The sequence below is a fragment of the Stegodyphus dumicola genome, chromosome 12 (assembly GCF_044657685.1).
Source record: "Stegodyphus dumicola isolate Sdum_Otavi_A_Nest chromosome 12, ASM4465768v1".
NCBI classification, from domain to species: Eukaryota; Metazoa; Arthropoda; class Arachnida; order Araneae; family Eresidae; genus Stegodyphus; species Stegodyphus dumicola.
Genome location: NC_140779.1, coordinates 48,208,372 through 48,228,076, shown reverse-complemented (window position 1 = coordinate 48,228,076; position 19,705 = coordinate 48,208,372). Strand labels below are relative to the sequence as shown.

Here is a 19,705-nt window from a genome sequence, read left to right as displayed (position 1 = left end):
ACTATTGGGGTGGTCCTGGCAATTTTGTACGAGGAGGCATTATGATGAACAGACGAACAGCTTCACATTTTCGACAGAGATACATTTACCGAAGATCGTTATTGTGATGAGGTTTTACTTCCCTATACGCATCTTTTCTGTGGTACCATTGGTGCCGACTTTGTTTTAATGAATAACAGTACACGGGCACACAGAACTCATGCTGTTGAAGAGATCCTGGAAAGTGAACGTATTCACAGAATTCATTGGCCAGTTTGATTTCATGATTTAAATCCCATTGAACATGTGTCGGATATTTTAAGAAGACGTCTGGCGGCACGTTCTTACCCTCCAGAGAACGCCAGAAATTGAAACAGAAGCGCCTTGAAGAATGAGAACTCTTATCCCAATAACTGTTAGACAACCTGGTGTTGAGTATCGACAGAATGTTCAACGCAATCATTGCAGTCAAGGTAGGTCATATTCCTTACTAAAGCCTTTAGGTTTGTTGTTCTCCTTCTCTGCCAGACAGTTTTTTTTTTTTTTTTTTTTTGTACCAACGCCATTCTGTTAATAAAGGCTTTTTCTAATCATCCGGCATTGCATGCATTCTATACAATTTTTGCCTAAAAAGACCTGAATGCCTCAATGGGTTATTAGTCTCGAAACGGGATTTTGCATCAACAACTATAAACGGCTACATCACTTTTCAAATCGTTGATACCAAATATTATCGCTCTGTATTACTTTTAAGGAAATTAAATAATAAAGAATCTGTATGAATGTATGTATGTTCCCCTTGCATTGTGAGAAAACGACGTTACCTACAGCCATCAAATTTTGGAAAACGTAGTCCTCCGCTCGAACATGGGCACCAGGAAGCCCGAATCGAATTTTATATTTCATATTTTGTAAGACTTAACGATTTGAAAGCGACTAGTTATAACTCTGTACGGAATAAAGCCCTTTTATCTCCACTGCGCGAGATGTCTATCGAAAATTCTAAAGATATGTTGTTTTCAAATGATATTTTGTGACTTTGCTGTTGAATTGAATTGTATGTGAGGGTGCGTGCAAAAAGCACGATATTTAATCAATAAATTTAAAACTCAAAATTTTAATAACAAAAAGACAGAAAAAGAAGAGTTTTGTGTCTTACTAAGAAAACTGAATGTTGATATGATGAACTGAGAAAACACTGAAATATATATATATATATAAGTGTATAGCAAAACTTAGCACTGCATCAGGAATTCTGAACATATGCTGCTATGCTACTTTTAAAATTTTTAGTTTTGTTGTTGAATTGTATAAGGTGTACTTGCAAAGAAAATGATGCTTAATAATAAAGCTTAAAAAGACAAAATGACTTAGCAGAAGTAAGTGAGCAGACTGGTAAACTGCGACCTTAGAAGGAGCATAAGAAAACCTTAACAAACCCTTTTGGGAGACCGTAAGTTCCGAACCCTTTACCCTTTGAGGTTTTGCTTTTTATTTTGTTATTCAATTTTTAGCAAAAGCCGTTAGACACAAAGGGCTATTAGTCTCAAAACGGCATTTTGCGTCGTTTCTCTTTCTGCTTTAATTCCCTTCTTAAACTGTTGCCACCGAATATTATCTCCATGTAATATATTTAAAGAAACTAAATAATGAAAAATCTGCATGAATGCATGAATGTTTCTCGCATTATGAAAAAACAATGGTACCTAAAGACATCAGATTTTGAATAACGTAGTCCCCCAAGTGAACATGGCCACTTGAAAGCCCGAATTTTGAATTTCGAATTTGTTTTATTATCTATTTCATATTTTGTAACACTTGACGAATTTTTGATTAACAAATTCAACGATTTCAAAGCGAGCAATGGCAACACTGTACGAAAAAAAAAAACATTTTTATATCTAGGGCGCAAGAATGTGCATCGGAAATTCTAAAGATATGCTTTTTTTAAGTATTTTGTGATACTGATGTTAAATTGAGTTTTATATGGTTTAAGTGCGAAGAACATGATATCTAATAAATAAAGGTAATACATAAAACGTTAAAGAAAATCCCTTTTGGCTTTCGGATTTGAAAGCTTTCAGATTTTCTTTTTATTTATTTATTTATTTTGCTATTATATTTTCCTCATCATTGAAGAAGTATATTGCGCCGAGCGTATATTAAAATAGTATTTGAAATTCCTGTTTTCCAGTTGATTTTTGCGGAATTACGGTCAAAATCAGAGAAGTTGCTTAAGTTTTGCCCACTAGTATACATACAAACACAGAAACAATATAAATCTCTTCATTCTTTCGAAAATCTTAATGACGAAAACATAATATGGCTGTTGGAAAGTTCAGTTGCGTATCATACTGTAGCATGATATATCATGCTGCGATTATATGATGTTAGACTTAAAAAGTAATTTAATATCAGCAAAAAAAGGAAATACAATTTTAGAGAATAAGATTAAAGGATTTAAGATTCGTAAATAATAAAAAGGCTGTAATCAGAAAGAAAAAATAAATTGTCTTTTTATTGGCAGCATTCAGTAATGAGACGAAACTCGTCGATAGTTCTAAAAAGATTTACATTTATAGGTGCAGGACTCCAGAGATGAACACCTGCCCTGGGACAAGCCTTTCAGTTTGTTACGTCCGAACTCCGGGGACCATCCAAGCGGGCTGCAGACCCCGCGGTCCCCCCTTGGCTTTATACAAAGCATGAGACCGGACTGAAATGCTTATATAAAAATTCAACACTAGAGGTACAAACACTTACTGTCCCTCAATATAATAGCCTGCTTGTTTACCGCCTTCTGCAAACCAGCACCGCTTCTAACAATCAGTAACCATTCGTCATTTGAGGCATCATCTGCGTCTGGCACTTAAGAGAAAATGACGAGATTTATTGATAATGTATCACATCTTCCTCCATGATCTGTCACCAGATCTGCGACGATGGGAGTGAAAGGAACTGGAATACCTGCCCTCCTGACTCGACAGATTCAGGTACAGGTAGAAGATAGGCCAGCACCTATATAGTACCACAGGTAATTGAGGTATTACTGAACCTAGCTAACTGTTAAGCTTCCGCCCCAATTTTGACGAAGAACACCCGGGAGGGGGATCGAGGGTCTCCCATCCCTCTTCCTCTAACACAAACCTCTCGAGAGGACTTCCAGCTCTCCCTGTATTTTGATTGCTTCCGTGCCTCACGGGTTCTTGCTGAACACGAATTTATATGACTATGATATTGCACCAAATTACCCAAGGATAAGAAAATCGCATACGGTTCTTTCACAAGTTGTAAACATCAGGCTGACGTCAAACAGTCAAGCCGTTAGGAGGTGTGAGACAACATATTCTAGCATTATAGAAACAATAATGTCTCACTTAACATTAAAAAAGTAATAACTCCACAACCACAATCAGAGGACTTTGATAATTTGCATTGTGTCTGTCATCAAAGACTCTAGAAGGTGACTGACCAACGATTTTGCATCTCCTCTGATATCGTCAACTATAACAAATCAACGAACTTAAAATATAACCGAAAATTAAAAAAGCGTGACTTCAGTCCATAAAATGTTCCAGACAGAGCAAGTACAGAGAATGCTCTGAAGCACTGGTTAACAGAGACTGTCACCGCTAGCAGCATCTTCTTATAATGAAGATAATAAGTATTGGAGAAAGAAGGCTATCTATATAATATCTTCTGTGCGTTCAAATACTGCTTATCAATTTGTTACTGATATTGTTAGTAGCGCCGTTATGACACTACATTGTAGTACATTTATAATAAATATGTTTGAATTCGTTGTTGCAGTTATATATGTAACCTAACCGAAAACGCAATTAAACGTTCAGTAGCCCTTACTTCTTCCCCAAAATGAAAGAACTACTTCAAGGGATCCATTACAACAGAACAAAAAGGTTATCCATTTTCACGGCGGTAGTTATGAAGCATGAACAGAAGTGGATGTGCTAAAGGTATAATGACACCTTCCAGTAATTTTGAAGAAGTTGTAGACATGACAAATGATTATACTGAGGGATTATTAGTGCTTGTTCCTGTGGTAATTAAAGTTTTTGAACAACTATCAATATTTTCGCTACTTTTACACAACTCTTGTATAAGAACGCTATAGATATGAAATGTTTTTATCATTGAAAATTACAAATTAGGTTTCACAGTAAAATGCATCAACATCTTTAACATGTTTCGATCCTATATTTCAAGCAGATGCGGATTCATGGTATCGGGCCTCCGCATTCCAATGAGCCTTATATAATTAATTTATTTTTAAAAAGCAAGGCACATATCATGTATCTTAAGACGAAGGGTTTCTAAAATATAATTATTATTAAGTCTGGTTTCTGGTTTTAAAGTCTGGCCCATAATAGGCGAGGAATTCAATCTTTCAAATACATAATCGTAGTTGACGATGCAAACTTTAGTAATTAGCCTAAATTATACAATGATGCAATGAATGGCGAAATTAATTGATGATTCTCTTCCCCTTATACTAGAAATAAGTCTCTTTTACTTCCTAACCTCCAAGCTTTTACGATTTAGTTAAACCAGCACCGCTTCTAACAACTTGTAGCCAACAGCTGGTCTAATGTCTAGGTCTTAATGCACCACCTCTAAGCCACCTCTAAGATTTAGTTGACTGAATTAAGGCAAAATGCGCGATGATGGACTGTCTACGGGAATGTAATGGAGTCATCAAGGAAGACTTTGTAATAGATTCTTGATTATATTTGTATTACACATGAGAAAAAACCATGAACACCGTTTGTAGGAAGGTTTCTTCCTAGGATTTGAGCCCGCATCAAACTACTAGTATCCAAAGCCACTGATGGATCAAGTCTCTCAGTTTGGACGCTGAAACTGTTTCGTGTCTACTACGGTCATAACGAATGCAATTATATACCAAATGCGCAAGCATTAATTTACCGATAATATAGTTGCAATCTGCTTTTAGAACATATAAGAAATAATAAAAAATATTATATTCATTATAAGAAATAATAAAAAATATATTACATTATAAGAAATAATAAAAAAGAACGCACAAATTAAATATTATTAAATATTTCCTGTAAGAGAAAAATTAAGAAAAGAATGTGAGTAAAAATAAATATTTCTTGGCAATATAATAAATAACGCTTGATGAGGAGAAGAGAAACAAGAAAATGTATTACAAGATTATTAATTTTAAATAGTAATTCAGAAAAGAATAAGATTTCAAGAAAAACTAAAAGTAATTTTTTTAAAATACACTTAGTATGAGTCTTAATACAACTCTTTATTTTCTTTTCTTTCTTTATCGTTTAAACGGCTATGCTATAATACGTAAATAATCATTATTTTACCATTTACTTAGAGAAGAAATGCGTCAAGGACCATTTAAAATCCGTTTTCATTTTCCTTTTCTTCGAAATCAAATGTGATAGAAAAATGACTCATTTTAGATCTAAGTTTTTATTGCATATCCAATCGAAAATAATAAATAAAAAAGGATTAACATTCAAACTCTAAACAAATTGAAAAATTGAAGAATTTAATGTAATTTGTTTATAATTGAATTTGTAACTAGACCTGTCTTTATGCCCCAATATTCTATAATTTTGTCTGACACATTTATATAGGTGATTCAAACAAACAAACACATATTTATATTTAGGTGATTAAAGTTCGGAGAACGGTTATCCAGTTCCCATCCTTAAAAAATAACTCTTCTCTTTCCAAGAACCCGAATATTGGCATTTAGTTTGATAAATGTTATATTAGCATTAAAACGTTATAATCACTTATTCAATATCATTTTAACAAGCTAACAAAATATTTTATTATTTTGATCTCCGAACTTATTTATGCATGCATTATTAAAAATAATGCTATTGCATGAAGTAAAGAATCAAACTGAGTTTTTATTTTATGGAACAAACAAAAGGCAAACCTAATTATAGTTATCATAGCTAATCTGATTCAGTTGTTTCTGAAATCAAATACCGGTATGACATCATCCATAGGTACCAATTTGCAATAATTGTTTTAAGGCAGAACTATCGACGGGTATTAGGTGTGGAAAGGCACATAAGTGTGGAAATGGCAGTATGGCAGCTTCTGTCTATGGAGGTAATCCAAAAAGTTTGTTTGCAATTGTTTCCATGAAACCAAGAAACAAAAACAGAAAAAACAATTGTTTGTTCTCAGATTGTTTTCTGTAAGGACAGGTCCATTTCTTCTTCCAAAGGACAATACAACAAGAATTAGACAGCTAGCAGCTAAATTTAGAGCTTGGAGGTTCTGCTGGAGCTTTTGGATCGCTGCAAACTGTTTAGTATAAAGATTTAATAATAAAATGCCCTTATGCCAGAAAGCTAATATTTTAAAGTTTCACGTATAAGACATTTTCGCCTTTCCCCACTGCATGTTTTATGTGATAGCAAGGTTTACGGTAGTACAAGGTTTGCTTTTGTGTGATGTCACTGATTTCTAATCTGCCCCAAAATAACTACTCCCTTTGTCTCTTCATTTTCCCCAACTGTATAAGTAAGTTACGTCATCATTAATAACCTTACCTTATTTGTCTGCTGACTTTGAGTAATGGTACGTCCGTCTAGCCATCGGAAGTTTCAAAGTTCGCACCTAAGGCGAAGGAATTGCTGATTTCTCCTGTTTCTGCTCTGAAAAAAACCTTGTAACGCTACCCACTGATTGATTATTCAACTGTTGCAAAGCCCACGAAGGCTATATGACCAAACAACAAAAAAGAAGTCACCTGAAAGGGGGGTAAAAAACGTACAGCTGAATTTTTGGAGGAGTTCAAGCAACAACAACCATTATAATATTCATAAATTTGCAGACCACCTTTTTTCCAATTTTCTCTATTTAAATAAGTGTTTTTTGGCGTTTTATTGATTTTCTGAAATTTGACGAGGAAAGATTTACAATGACAGCTTTTTGTTATCATTTAAATAATTGTTGGCCATATTAGACAATAAAGTTTATTTTAATTGACATGTTATTTCTTATCTTGAAATCTTTCCTGCACTTCTACCGTTTCGCCTACTTCACCAGACTACGTAATGAAGTGTGATTTTAAGTAGAAGCCAGCCTACCGTAGTGAAAATTCTCTGTTACTGCTTTGAGCGCTACTGCTACCAGCTGGTGAGGTTCTCTATTATTAAAAATTAAGTTCATGGTAGTAAAAAAGCAGAGCCAAAATCTTTTTTAAATTTGACTTGAAATCATTTTGATCCATCCTCAATAAACGAAAGTTAATTTTATTAACTACTTTAGCTCTTTACTTCAAGAAGTTTAAATAAATTATTGAATTGTTTCACATTGTTGTATTTACTTAGTATTTTAATTCTGAAAAGTTACAAAAGGGTATGAAAATTCGCAGGACAGTCCAGGTTACACTTGTGTTCAGATTAAGTTAAACTGAGTTTCATGTTATAATCAAAACCAAACGAAAGCTGCTCTTTTAACTTTCCTTTTATAAAATATACTACTTTGATGATAGTAGAAAAAGTTTATTTAGTTATTCAAATGTGTAATTACTAGCAAGAGAAGCGGAATTTTTTCCTACCGTGGCAGTTAGATTTTTGAGTTTCGATTTCCCTGACAATATTCAAATGTTAAAATTAAAAGTCTTATAATTACAAAGGAGGATTTTCTTAATGTTTTATTAACTCGTGTATCGATTCAAATGGGCAGTTATTATAATTTCTTTATTTATTTCAGATGCACAAAAGTCAACGAATTTAAACTAGGAAGTGTTCGAAAAGGAAATTTGTTCTGAAAACACACTTTCAAGTTCTAGAATTTCCCTTTTCTTTCTTGCAGATCATAACGTTTCTCCAGACACCTGAAATCAATTATTATTTCTACAACTATATACTATGCTAATCACATTTCTGTTCTCATTGACAGAAATTATGCGTAATTTTTTTAAAAATCTTAATGCATGATATCGTGAGTCATTCAGTCTTTCAAGGGCAATTTTCCTCTTTCCCAGCTGTTAAGTTATTTAAGCCGGAAATGCTTCTACAGAATTTATTATTATTTATTTAAGTTGCTCACTCTGTAGAGGTAACTGAGGTAAAGAAATGCTTGTTAAACTCTGATTCTTTATTGAATAATAATGATAGAGAAATATGTATTATATTTTATTTATTTCTCGAGGAAAATTCCTAATAGCAAAAGATTAATGATTTTTAAAATATAAAGATTTCGATTCTAACTTGTAAAGAGTTTAAGTGAAATCTAACTTAAAGTATTCCTTTTTGTTGAAAGTACTCTTTAAAAATTTCCGCAGCTCTTTTCGTTAATATATGTTATACACAAACTAAAAGTAGGAAACCAAACAAACATTGAATTTATCAACGAACTCAGTCACACAAAAGCTAAGTAGCTGCAATCAATAATTTATCAAAGCGTAATTAAAATTCAAGTGAAATCATTTAAGAAATGCAAATGCTGTAAGTTTTCAAATGGAATTTTATAGCCCCTCCCACTTCCGAAACTTAAATAAATTGCTCACTGTCCTAAAATGAATTTTGTCATCAACTGATTAGTGGTTATTAGATCACTTGAGATACTTACGGTAGTAATTAATTGATAAAATAAATGAATGCTAAGATAGGTTGCAATACAACTGTCACCATATTAAATTATAAACCACTGTTAAGATTTAAGAATAAATTTTTAATTCTTGATAAGGTATAGGAAACATTTAAACAATTATTTATACCGTTTAGAACAGCTGAATGTATATTATGTGTCTGTATATATAAGATAAAACAATTATAACATAAAACACTAACTTTAAAGTTCGCAGTAAACCTTTCAGTCTCCTTTAAAATTCGACTATTAAGTATTCCCGTTTTAAAATAATCCCATGCTTATAATAAATGATTACAAACTGCGTCATTTCAAAAATAAATTATTTTAAATTAGTTTTGTAATTAGTTTAATTAATTTTTAATTATTTAAAAATTATTTTTGTGGGAAGAAATTTTTAGCTACACAGGAAACGGATCTCAAATATTAAAATGCTTAAAATTTAATAAATTCCAACCATACGTAGATGATAGTCCAGTCGAAAAGATTAACGTTAGCATAATTGTCAAACAGACTGGCATGTGAGAGGCAACATTTAACTAATAAGAATCGATCAATCTTGACAACGCGAGCAAGTATGGGAAAGTACATCACAGCGTATTCCGATCACGTTTCGCGACAGCAGCATTTGGGGAATGCGGAGTTAAGAAATTCGGTAAAAACTAGTACTTACGAAACGCTTATCTGTCCAATCAATCGAAGGTTCAAAAAGGGTGTTTTCAAGAAATATTTATAGAATATTTTCTCACCGGTTTTATATGCTTTTTGGAGAGCTGAATCCGAATTTCAGGTTTGTCATCTCGCCGAAGACCGGCTTCATAACGAAAATTGTAAAAACACCTCAAAATGTTGGCGCTTTTTTTTCGTTTTCCGCTTATAACTTGAAAAGTAAGCATTTTTCGAAGATGACCACTCTATGCAATAAGTAAGTAAAATATTCCACGAAAATATATATTGCATATATTGAAGTTTAATGTTCGGACAATCTGCAACGCCGCTAGAGCACGCTAAATAAACACCGTTCTTCGTGAAAAACCCCAAAACACGCTTCTAACTGTGTGGTGGTGTTTTAATATCAGCATCATATGTCTGAAACTAATAATTTTATGAATGCTTGATATGCTTAGGTCCCATTAATGGAATTAACGAATGTCAGGAAGGTACGTGGTGGGCGGATCCACTAATTCATGAGAAACTGTGCTACTAATCTCCTTGCTTCATCTGCAAATGGTAAATCAAACTTGATTGTTTTGAATGAAATGATGTTACAGTAGACTAATTTTGTACTCTAAATTGTCGAAAGTCAAAGAGGTACCATGTTAGTGGGTATTTGTTAGTTTGTATGCGAAAGCGTGCAGAAAGGAGGGGAAAATACCTTATAGAGTCCTAAGAAAAAAGAGATTTAAAAGGTAGAATGTACTGGAATGATTAGCGCATGTCGTTTATACCTGCGTAAGGCTCAAGATTGCTTCCTCGTTTTTCCTGCGGATGGTCCAGAACTAATCATCTTGAGAGTTGGTATATGTCTTTTACGTTGCTCTTCCTTGTGGGTCTTGTATTGCTGGAGTTGAGTTTTCAAGCTGGGTAGCAATTTCAGTGAAATAGTTCCGACACGATGAATACTTCCTGCTATATCTTTCAACGAGGTATGTGTTGACCCGGGACGACAGTAGACTTTGGAGTCACAAAAGATGCCACCCATGGAGTGGAATGCATATACCCATCAATAATTCACGTATTGAAGTCTACGATATCCTACACCACTTGAGAAAGTGCTTGCTGATTAAATGTCAGTAACTTCTACAAAACAATAGACATATGCATATAAACCTAAAATGGGCGAAAGCACACACAGGACTAGAAGGTAATGAAATAGCAGACAAACTAGCCAAATAAACAGCTGATAATATAAAATCGTTTATACTTACTTATCCAGCTCCTCTTTCACACTTAAAAAAAACTCTTGAAAAAAGCAGTCCAAAAATGACAAAATGAATGGGTTCAGAATGAGTGCAAAAGGAAGACGAACGTATGACTTTATGCCAAAAGTTTCAACTAAATATCTTACAACCATTTAACAACTAACACAATATATAACAAGTCACTGTCCGTTTCCTGCGCACTTCATAATAGGTTTCAAATCTCAGCAAAAAAAGTCTGCGTCTGTGGAACTGAAGGCTCCCCAGAGCGTTATATCCTCCACTGTTCATTGACAGACTCAAATCATCTACGCTTACCAGCCAACTACGACACAGGATACAAAAAAATTATTATAAAAAATGGTGTGGCAATTAATGATATCTGTAGAAGTATTAAGGTCATAACAGCGATGGGTCAAGATATATGTCAGTCAAGCTAAATTAAAGTATTGACCAAGTCATCATTTCATAACGGTTTTTATTCTATTGAACATTCTCAGCAGTGACAATGCTTAATTAAGTCAGCTGAACATGACTAACTAATGAACTAATGGATCTTTTGTTTAACTGTTAGAAACTTTAAATCATGAAATAACAGCAGTACAATATGATGACCGTTATGACAAAGCAGCAATAAGCACTACTTTTTGTTTAATTATTTTATATGTTATGTATAGTTTTATGTTGTATGTGTATATGCTATGTTTTATAATTCTATGTGAATGCCGAGTATGCCACTCTGTACCACAAGCGCCACTATAACTAATGTAAAAATCAATACCTATGCAAGACCTTGTGCTTAAAATATATAAACTCCCGGAGTGGCTCTCTTGTACCCCTTGGGAGCTGTTGCTCTGGATTGGAGAAAGTGTGGGATATACAACTGTTTACCTATGTTAGACATCAAGTGTCCCCGCCTTCCGTCACTAGTTCGTCAAATGTTTACTATCATTCCTTTACATTGTTTAGAAGAAATGATAAAATTGATTGCGTTCCTGCTTCGTCTCTAGATCTGCAGTTTAGTGCAAAATCTAGCGTTTAAAATTAGTCCTATTATACCAACATTTCACTCAAAATAAGTTTTATTTACCATTTGTAAATGCAGCAAGGATAATAGCAGTGGATTTCTCATAAACTAGTCGGTTCGCCGACCACGTACTTCACTGACGTTCGTTAATTAATTAATGTGACTATTAATGTAACCTAGGCATACCAGACATTTATGAGATAATTAGTTTCAAGCATATGATGTTGATATTAGTGTACCACCGTACAGTCAGAAAGCTGTTTTTCAGGACTGTGAAGTCGAAATCAGAGTCACGGGTCGGAATCGGGCAGCTTTTGGGGTAAAAATAGTCGGAGCTGGAGTCGCTAAAAACAGGTCGACTCCGACTCCCGAATCCAGTTCTTGTTGGACAGTTTGAATTTGAAATGAAATTAAAAGAAATTGAAACAAATTAATGACAAGCTGAGTTATTATTTTTATTTATGAACTATATACATTAATAAATAGTTATTTTCTATTTTATTGACATATTAATAAATGAATATAAGGGAGGAGGATTGGATGTGACATTTCCCATTAGTTGTTAAACTGATTCATTTAGTTACAAATCTCACTGGTAAATTTAGGTAAGCAGCAATAGCAGCAAGAACTGCCAAAATTGATGCCATTCTTAGGAAGCGGGCAGGAAAAGGAGCAATTATTGATCAAGCAACGCGATAAGGAAGTACATATTTGATGATAAAGAGGTTTTTAGAATTAAGAACATTTTAGAAGATGTAGATAACCCTAATGTTTCACTAACAGAAAGACTGTGGAATGATCTTTCGGAATTGGAAACTCTTCTTTCTACACCATATATAGCCACAAAAAAGCTGCAATCTGAAGAATTGACAGGAGGTAAGAATGGGATGTTTGTTCTTTCAGAAATGGAGGGTTTATTGCAGAAGAAATCATTTCTTCAATGAAGAAAATAGAAACTAGTTAGAGAATGAGGTCTTGATGAGTTCAATATATGTAGATCCAAAACACCGAATTTTCTTGGATGACGAATAAATTAAAAAGGCAAAGAAAGCCATCTATGAACTTTCATTAAGAATGAAATTATTCTCAGAACAACTGGAGAATTCGAATCAGTTCAGTCAAACTGCAGACATTGCAACTGAGTTTTTATCATCCTCTTCTACTGATGAATTAGATTTTGAGAAATATTTTTGGATAATATTGAAAAGGCTAAGGCAAAGCAAATGAAAATAAAGAACCAAGAGCCTTTAGATATGAAAACGAAAAAATACAAACAAGATTTCTACACGGTCTTTGAAGAAATAAAGAAATATGATTGCGCTTGAGAGACACCTCTTTTAGAACTTATAAAAATCTATCCTGAAAAGTTAAAAGAAGTAGCCCTAACAGCAATATCTCTTCCTATTACTCAAGGTAATGGAAAGACTCTTAGCTCTGAAGTTTATCAAAGCGGATCTATGGCCCTCCAACAAAAAAAATCCTGCCGAAGCTATACTGTTTCTTAGAAACAACTAATGCCATTTTTTCCATTTCATAATAAATGCTAATTAATATAAATAATGTTATGCCATCAATTTTTTTCCTGTAGCATCTATTACTTCTTTTATATTAAAAAAGGTGTAACCTATGTGCATATCTTTACGTATATATATATATATGAGGGAGTGGGAGTCGAGTCGGAGTCCTTAAAATTCCAGGAATCGGAGTCAGAGACGGAGTCGGTCATTTTCCCTACCGACTCCCCAGCCCTGCTGTGTTTTGCTTTTTTTCACGAAAAGCTAAAAAGTGTCTTTTAGCGCGCTTTAGCAGCGTCGCAGTTTTCTTGAACGTTTAACTTATATATACATTGTACAAGAAATTTTATCCACTTTAATTTTGTATAAAGTTGTCATCTTCGAAAAATGCATAGTTTGCAAGTTATAAGCGAAAAACTGAAAAAGCACCAAAAAATTGGAGTTTTTGTTTTATTTTATTTTATTTTCGTTGTGAGGATGGCTTCTGGCGAGTTGGCAAACCTGAAATTTGGATTCAGCACCACCAATATATATATATATATATATATATATATAAACGCTAACTAAAAAACTTCTATATTTTTCCCTTCGGCAAACTCTTCTTTGACTGAACTAAAGAAACTTGCTAATAAAAAAAATCAAGCAACAAACTGTTGTTTAGCTTTCCATTAAACTGGGCAAAGAGCCGTCTGAAATTTTTAAGAATTTTTAGCGTGTATGGTGAATATTGTTTATCACGTGCACGTTTGTATGAATGGCTTGTAGTTTCGCAAATGGTTGAGAATCGGGAAGAGTCAATGAGGAGGAAGGTACCCGGTCCTTGTTCATACCAATAGTGAATATGAATGTTTGCATGTTCTACTTGTATTTGATAAGATCAGGCTATGGAAGATTGGATCTTAAACGGAATAATACATTATTTCCTTCAGCCATCTTGGCAATTAAATATTTAGCCAAGCATTCCTACTCTTCCACATCTGCCCTACTAGCTAGATCGCGCATTGTGAGACTTTTTCACTTCCTATATTTTGAAATTTATAATAAAATGCCTTCAATTTGATTATCTTGAAGACAGGAATTGAAACGTGACGACGGTTTTAAACCGCGTAAGTTTGAATGAATTTTGCATCTGCTTTCTGTATTGGGAGGAACACTAACGCAAGTCAATTAGATGCACAGAGATTTTTGTGAAAGAATGTAGGCCTAATTTTCAATCGCTAACAAATTTACTTTAAAGGAAAATTCTCGTTAATTAATTGTCTTACCTCACAGGTCTCTTTCTGTAAAAAGCAAAGAAAAATACAATTTTACTACTCGAATTGTCTTAAAAAATTAAACGGAGTGATCCAAGCACTATTTATACACATTTCTATTTATCCATTTCTATTTATACTCGTTATAAGAACAATTCTTTTCTTAAAACGATGCCTGGTCTTTAATATTTTTAGGATATCTTATTTAGATTGAATAATTGGTTCCTTCAGACTAGTAACTGCGAGATCACTTTTTTACTGATGTTCTTCAAAATCCAAGTTGCTTAGTTTAACCAAAAATTTCAAGTGTATCCACAACTGCTGAGCTTTCTTAGAAGTGTCTCCATTTCTGAAAAACAAAAAATATTGCGCATTGCAACAAGGAAATCAATTTCTGCCTTGAAGGTCCTAAGGCCCATTGTCGTCCTTGGAGACCGAAAGCATATCACTGAAATGTTTTCTATCGAAGTTTGTGGAATACCACCCATAAACATGTGGCTAGCCATATTGACAAATAGATAAGACCTTGTTTAGTATTTGATGTATACCTTGTAAACGTTTACGTGTATAAACCGAAATATAAGCTGTCACTTAGGAATGGCAGTTCTTATAATCCCACATCTTCTTCAGACGATTTGATGGTAGTAAATTCCCGACCACAAATCTTAACTGTGCATATCTCGATGCGTTAATACTGTATATCCAACAGTAAACAGGAAGTCTATATCTTTCATGGTCATGGTCTAATAAAATAATAAAAATAAAGCGTTCTGGCCGGCATACAAATTTATTCACTCCTTAATAAGGAAAAATCATTGATTGTCATTTCAGTTATCTTTTCGTAATATCTCCACCTAACACAAGTGACCTACAAGACCTTCTCCACCTCTTTTATCGTGTTTTCTGCAACGGATAACGCACGTGCTTGTACAGTTGATGGCGAAGTAGGACGGAATAACCGGTTACAGTTAATGGAAGCAGACACTAAAAAAAGTTAAATAGTTAAATGTGTTGTAAAATCAAAGATATTAAGTCGTTATCATTTTATTTAATTTTAAATTAGACTGCTTATATTGCTAAACAGTAAAATGGTAGTATCTTGTCTGCGATGTATGGAAATATCACAAATCATACTGTCCTATTGAAAAAACTTCTAATTCGAATAAATACAACTACGCCTTAAGTTATTTTTATCTTATTCTATTATCCACATTTTATAACGTCACTAAAGTTCTGTGTGGCCTAAGTGCCCGAGTGCCGCACTAAAGGCCCGAGTGGGGAATGGTGTGAAAATGAAGTATCGTTTTCTAAACATAGAAAAATCTATCATGTCCATGCAAAATTTCTCAAGACTGAATTCAAAAGTAATTAGACAGTACCATTTCTTCAGTTCACAGTTATTATTTATTGTATTATAGAATGTTCGTTGTACTTTATTTTTAAATATCTATAAATAATAATTTAATGATTCTTAATTCTTTAATTAAGATAAGAAGCTCTCTATGTCAATTTACTCTCAGAAAATGTATGGATCCTTGCTTGGACTTGATTTTGCAGCTTATAGATTGCTGGAACAATGTGTTTTCTGATACAAAATAAATTCGTTAGGAAAATTTTTGCAGAGGTTATTTAAAATTTCAGGCCAGAAAATATGAAATATTAACTGTGCTCTCGCCGGGATTTAACTACCCGATTTTCCAATTTGCTAAATAGAGACGCTAACCACTTACACTAAGATAGCATGCACGAAAGAGTGCAACAAATTTTTACATTCTTCCTTACTTTCGACTAAATCCGGGCAGTAAGGCGTTATCTTTCTTTACATTTTAGTTTGCGTCCACTGTAGAGACCATTGGAACTTTCAGGAATGAGGAAACATGAAAAATTAATGTCGCCGGAAAACGGATCTTAAAAACTAGCTGGATGTGCTAACCACTTACACGCGTAAGAAAAAGAAAAGCACGCGTAAGGGTGTAGAGTCATTAGGTTATTTTTGAAGCAGGAGAAGGGAGAAAATGTGCAATGCCCTCGTTGGGACTGGAACCTGAACTTTTCGAATACGCGCCGAGTGTGCTTTCGTTATACTACAAAGGCATGCTGAAAAGGAGGGAGAAAATACCTCATACCCTCCCCTTTTAAAGGGGACCCAGTCACAAAATCTTGATGATGACGAATTAAAGTTCACCACCTTTTAGTTCACGCGCCATTATAGAGTCAAGAGGTTATTTTAAAGCAGAAGACATGAAAAATGAGCAATGGCCCTCGGCGAGTCTCGAACCTGGACCTTTCGTATATGCACCGAGTTTGCTATGGTTACATTACAAAGGTATCCTGGAAGAAGAGAGAAAATAAAGGGTTTTGTATGTGGTACTTTACAGAATGCCTTAATGACCTTTAGAAAGAAAATAACTCTTCTACATCTTTTCATAAAATGTGTACCAATATATTTGTAGAATTTTCCATGCGCTTATTGGGACATCATTAAATTCAAATAAAACATTCAACGCACTATTACCGCAGATGACAGCATTTAAAACTAAGCCTAACTAAATTATTTTCCATGTTACTTGAAAGAAAGCACAATACAGCATCTTATCTAAAATACTATTCCTCAAATAATTCATTAAATTTCAGCAAAATATTTGATCACTTAAAAAAAGTTTTAAAAACGTGAATGACATTGACGTGTTATTTACAATAGATAGAAATGCTCGTATTTTGATGCATTTGTTATCAAAATTAAGGTCTCAGGCATTTTAAAACTGAAACTTATTTCAATAACAATAACAAGTAGAAGGAAGAACAGAGTCTGGTACTGAAGGACAAAAAAACGCCAAATCGGGACATACAGTTTCCAAACGATTAATGCTAATGGATGTAAATGTGAAAGCATCGAAAGCTGTTAACAAACTAGTAACTATGCATACGGAATGAAGAAATCAAGTATAAACTAAATTTAGATAAAGAAAATCAACATAAATAATTGAAAATTAAATTTTTAAAAAACTACGAGAGATTTCAGAAGAACCTACGTATTCAACACATCAAAAGAAAAAAGAAAAGTCTTTAGAAGCCCAAACACGCCAAATTCCTTGTGTTAAATGTTGTTAATGTCGTGTTAATTTAACATAATTTTTTCAACTGTAGTGAAACGTTTTTGAAACACAACGGACGCATTTAAACACCAAATTGTATTTAGCGTTATTTTTTAAACAATCAAGGAATATAATCTATTTTTTGCACTTATGTAGGTTATTAAAATTTAAAAACCGTGATAACATATTGCCATTCCTGAATATGAGTTCCTTTAACGAAATTACCTACTTGTTTGCAATTGTTTATTTACGTGTTTTCATTAAACCCTTCGAACATGTTTCTTTCCTTATTGTTTTCAGTTTGTGCACCTGATGTCCTGGCGGGAAAGAATGTATTGTCATTTACGGAAATATATATTGCAAACTTTATGCGCAATGAATCCACTGAAATAAATGCACAGCTACATCTCGAATAATTAAGTATTTTCTTTATTAACTAAGTGCCCAAATTCTCCACGTAGCATTGATTTATAATGAAACAGTGCAATAGTAAATTTGTTTTTAACCGTTTTGCTTTGCTAATATTTGCAAATTTTGAACAGCTCATTTTATGTATCAGATTTTATATTCTACAGAATACAAAACTTGATACATAAAATATCTTTAATTTAATATCTTTAAATTCTCGGCAGCTAATTCTTAAAAGAAATAGGTTTATCATTTAAAGCTGTTTTAGCTGTTAAACTGAAACCTGCATTTTTTAAATTACATTGCAATTTCTTTTTTATCTTAAGGCCTTTTTTTTAAATTTCATACACTATATTTTTACAATTTTTTGAAAGTTTAATAGTAAACTTTCCAAAGTGCCAGACTATAAACTAAAGCTTTTAAAGGGCAGTTTTTTCCTAATTTTCTCTTCTTTCTAACAAAATGAAATATAACAAAGCTAATATAGTACGTTATATAAATGTTTTAGATGTATGCTACATACTATATAAGCATAGTGGATGATCTTAAATATTATATAGAAAGAAAAACTCGTTTAATTTTATTTAAACGAAATATTAAGTTTTACTTAATGATTCTGATGTTTAATTTTAATAAAAAATAAAAAGATTATGCATTCGTATTTCAACTCATTATAAATAAAAACTAGTTTAATTATTTATTGTATTTAATAAACTTGCAATTCATTGTTTGGCTACCTTAAATAATAATAATAATAGTAATAATTTCAACATTTAATTTTATCGAAAAAGGTAGGGTTTGCAGTTTATTTCCCTGAAATAAGCATTTTATTCCTTTAACTGCATGCTGTTTATTGAATTAATATAAAATGCATAAAAAAATGAAATCCCCTTATTTTGCGCGACAATAAGTATGCTTTTGACTTTCATTTTTTATAGAAAAATGAAAGTACAATTATCTCAAAGTACAATTATTACAAAAATACAATTATCCATAATAAACGGATGGAGTAAGATCTTACTTCATAGGTAAGGAATTCTCCTGAAAACATAAATTAAGGTAGATGGATAAAACGGAGAACTTGAAAGTGACAAACTGTTTTTCATAATATTGCTGATGTAATTACAGATTTCTATTCAATTTTTGAATTAAAGAGTAGGAACCTTATAAAATTGTAATGTGAAAATTCCACAGTTGTTTCAGTATGGACTCAAACACGTAAAACGAAAGTCATTCTCTTTTCCTCTTGTCATTCTCTCTTCCTCTCATCAAACCGTTAACACATTTCAAAATGGTTTGTCCCATTAAAAAAATTAATAGTTTCCTCTGCCTAGTACATATAAAATCTAACTTACAACTCCTTTCCGTAAGAGAATAAAAAATTCTATAAGCGAGACGTTTTTTAATTTTCATATAAAAAAATAGTAGTCACACGTTTGCGAGTCTTAATAAGAAACCACTTTAATTTCCAGAGAGGTCGGCAGGTAAAATTTTGTCCTAGAAACGATTAATTTCTCCTGAACAGTTTGCATAAAAGTAAAATATTTATTTCGCTACGAATTTATTAGCTTATAATATGAGATTATGATTGATTTAAATATGAGATTGTGATCACAGTTGTTTCAAAAAAGATTCAAACATGTAAATAGAAAGCCATTCTCTTCCTTCTCATCAAAATCTGTAATCTATTTCAAAATTACCTTCTTTGCCTCATTAAAAATAAAATAATTTTTGCTTTACCTCACACATATAAAATCTATCTTACAACTCCTTTCTGTAACAGAATAAAAACTTCTATAACCAAGACCTTTTCTAATTTTCATATAAAAGAGGTGCAGTCAAATGTACGTGAGTCTTAATAAGAAACTATTTTACTTTCAGGAGAAGT

General features: G+C 32.9%; 1 long non-coding RNA gene across 1 annotated transcript in view; it reads right to left on the bottom strand.

The window, feature by feature from the left end:
• The window catches only part of LOC118200160 (uncharacterized), a 92,712-nt gene extending 86,143 nt beyond the window's left edge, over nt 1–6,569 (bottom strand). The window contains exon 1 of the long non-coding RNA XR_015044413.1: nt 6,555–6,569. This is a non-coding gene — a long non-coding RNA (uncharacterized LOC118200160). The remainder of the gene's footprint in view (nt 1–6,554) is intronic.
• Between the last annotated feature and the right edge of the window lie 13,136 nt (nt 6,570–19,705).